We start from the raw sequence: 3,838 nt of genomic DNA, 5'->3' as shown, positions 1-3,838 counted from the left end.
TGTGGCTGGGTGTGTCATCTGTTACAAGACGGGGAAACGTATTCCTTGATTTTTCTTACCTATTTTATTTATTTAAACAGTCATAACCCTTACTTTTACAAAGTGGTGGTGTACCCAGCAAAAATGATTTAGACAGCAAACCATCTTGGGGGTTGAATCCAAGACCTTCTGTGTGCTGTGGCCCTTCCTGTTGAAGATACTCACCTGTCCCACCTGTCTCCTGTCATGGAACCTTGTGATTCTCAGGTAGTCACATGTCCAGGAATTTACCAAACCTAGACCTGCTTAGCAACTTCAAAGTGATTGTCTCCTGTGCCTTCACACCATAATAAAAGGCTAATAACAGCACAGTGCACATTGATGCATTTATTAATTTAGGTAAAGGGACCCCTGACCATTAGGTCCAGTCATGACTGGGGTTGTGGCGCTCATCTCGCTTTACTGGTCGGGGGAGCCGGTGTACAGCTTCCGGGTCATGCGGCCAGCATGACTAAGCTGCTTCTGGCGAACCAGAGCATCAAGTCCTAGGCTCTGTGGTTTAACCCACAGCGCAACCCGCGTCCCTTCATTTATTAATTTACTGCATTTATACTTCACCTTTTTCTTCAAGGGGCTCAAGGTGGCATACGTGGTTCTCCCTGCTCCTTTATGCTCCACAACAACCCTGTGAGGTGGGTCAGACTCAGAAGCAGTGCCTGGCCAAAGGTCACCTAGTAAACCTCATGCCAGAGCTCCAGTCTCTCAGGTCTTAGCCTGACACAAACCACTCCACCATGTGGTACTGTGTTCTCTCAGTACCTTTGGGGGCAAAGAGCAGCAGTTGGAAGGAAATAAAACCTGTCAAGAAAATGGCATGTTTCCGTGGGGCCCTTATCTTTGTCCCACAGAGAGCGAGAAAAACCTGTCTTTATTATTGGAAAGAGTTTGAGTGGTGCTAGCAGATGAGTTGTAAGAAACCCACAAGGCATATGGTACCAACATTGTACAGAAAACAGAAAAGTCCATGAAGAGAAAAACAGCACATTGTGCTTGCCTATCAGGTAGAGAGGGACACATATGTCAATTTCAGTTTCTCTCATTTTCTCATTTATTCCAGTCTATTTTCCCAGTCCAGTTTAGTCCCTCAAATCAGTTTCTGTGGTTTTTTAAAAAAGTACTCAAGACAACTGAGCAAAATTTTCCTTCAAATTTAAACTACTGCACATATCTTTGTGTGCAATTTGCTCATACACAATGCCTGGTTGCTTCAATAAAACCTTCCCAGGTGGAGGGAATTTGGAAGAACCCCTCTGGATTTCTGTATAAATATACCGTAACAGAGATAAAATGCATGAAACCACAGTGTGGCCAATGGGATTTGTTTCTGGGTAGAATATATATGAGAGAAAACCAGCCATGTTATTCTGTTGTGGAAAAAACACACATTTGGAGTGAGCAAAATGGTGATTCTGCCCAACACGTGAGGCAAGGGTGTAGTTCTAACACTGAACGTGGCTGTGGACCAGACTCTCCTTATTGGGTGTCGTCCAGATGTTGAACTACAACCCCAGGAGCCCCAGTCAGCTTGGTTGAAGGAGGTTACTGTAGGCAATGGGTTTTTGAGATTGTATTGCTTGCCTCCTACTGTCATTCAACTGCCATTCCTCCCCTTTTATGGCCATGTTAAACAAAGCTGATAAAGTGAACACACTCTCTCTTTTGCACAGCTGGAGTTTGTTCATAAGTTGTAAACAAGTCCATCATGCTGTTCCCAAGGCTGCCAGATTAGATTACATCTTTAGGCTTTGAATCAATATTGCTGCAGTTGAATAATGTTGATTTTCAGGAGCTGAAGCTGCTAGCCTTGAACTCTGTTGCAGAAGAAGTTGAATGGATATTGACAGTTTTCCAGAAACCACCGGGCAGCAGAGTCCCAGCTGTCTTTAGCTAGGCAAGATAAAACTATCTTGCATGCCTCCCACCCTGCTTCTACTCTTGGGCTGGAAAACAGGGAACATGGTCTTAAAACTGTATAGGGATGGGTGCATCTGTCCATTTTAGTTTCTCTCAAATTTCCCTACTTCCATTCTGAAGTTCCAGTGATGCCAACACTGGATTGGGGGCCCTGCATTCACCCACTCAATCCATGCATAAATGCATATGTACATTTATTAACTTAGCCTAGTCTGCCTCACACGGCTGTTGCAAAGATAAAAAGAGGGGAGGACAAGATACACAACCTTGCGCTTCTGATCTGAATAGCAAGATACAAAGGCAGTGACATGGGTTGGCTGGATACAGAGGAGTGGTGAGAGGCACCAGCTGGGGAACCCCCAAGGGATCCCCCAGACTGAGAGACAGGGGGTTGGTTGTGGCACAATGATGAGTGGTCGGGGGGGGGAGAAGAGAGAGCAGACTGGGAGGAGGAGTTGATGGAAACTGAAGAGGTATCAGGGTTTAGTGAGCAGGAAGAGGCTTAGAAACAGAGCAATCCTGATTCAGAGGTAGAAGAAGAGGCTGGAGAGGATCGGGCCAAGAGGTAGAGATGAGGCCGGCTGCTGAAGAATCCAGGGAGTCTCTCACTCCTGCTCCGTCCAGCTCCCCTTCCCCCTGGTCTCACAGAATACCAAGAGGAATGAAGAGGGTGGAGCAATGAGAGGCTAGATGAAGGAGCCTGAGATTGCTTGTGTAGGACCCGGGGAGAAGTGCAAATTTGAAGGATGACTGTGTTTCAGTTAGCACATTGGTATGGAAAGTGTAAATCAGGCAGATTCCTCCTGCAAATGTGAACTGAATTCTATTTCTCTCCCAACCTTAGAAGTGTTCTTGCTTCTTTTGCTTCTGCTTTGATGTTATGCTAATATCATGAGAGGGATTTCCCCTGCTATCCCACCCCTTGTCTTTGGAAGCCTTATAAGAAGCTGCTGCAGAAGAGGGACACTGAGAAACATCATCGGAGGTGGGTTTCTAGGACCAAGGTGAAACCGTGAAGCTCCTTTGTTATTTTTGCTATTGGAGGCTGCATGTAGTTTCCGTAATCTTGTTATGCAGGTGGGACCATTTTGTGCAGGGGTTCCGTTCCTGACCCCCGCGCACATAAGCCTGTCCTGCCCTGACCCCATTCCTCCCCATTTTCGGGCCACCTCCAGGTCAGCAGTGATGAACGTGTGCATGACCGCACATCAAGCGGATGTGAGTAAAAATGTTGCTGTAACTTTGTTCTGAAAGAAAGAACAGGCCTCCTATTTATTTTCATTTCAGACCATATTTCATGTACTGTTTCTGATCTTTTGCCTCATGTACCTCAGGCTCTAGGGATGCAGGTGGCACTGTGGTCTACACCACAGAGCCTAGGGCTTGCCAATCAGAAGGTCAGCGGTTCGAATCCCTGTGATGAGATGAGCTCCCGTTGTTCAGTCCCTGCTCCTGCCAACCTAGCAGTTCGAAATCACGTCAAAGTGCAAATAGATAAATAGCCACAGCTCCAGCGGGAGGGTAAACGGCATATCCGTGCACTACTCTGGTTTCACCAGAAGCAGCTTAGTCATGCTAGCCACATGACCTGGAAGCTGTCTGCGAACAAACACCGGCTCCCTCGGCCTATAGAGTGAGATGAGTGTGCAACCCCCAAGGCGTCCACGACTGGACCTAACAGAGGTACCTTTACTTTGCCTTTACCTCAGACTCTGGCCTTTGTCAACCCTATTTTGTTGTAACTGGCAACAGGTCAAATATTTCTTCAAGCCACAAAATGAACCTTTGAAATGTACCTTTGAATGGTCTTGATTTTGAACAGTTCTCTGATTGGAGGAGAGCAGCATCCACCAGAGTTCAGTAACCTCGTTCCAGTTCTGTTTGG

This window comes from Podarcis bocagei (assembly GCF_964188305.1).
Source record: "Podarcis bocagei genome assembly, chromosome: 10".
Classification (NCBI taxonomy): Eukaryota; Metazoa; Chordata; class Lepidosauria; order Squamata; family Lacertidae; genus Podarcis; species Podarcis bocagei.
The sequence above is the reverse complement of the archived record's forward strand: the minus strand, read 5'-3'. Positions refer to the sequence as shown.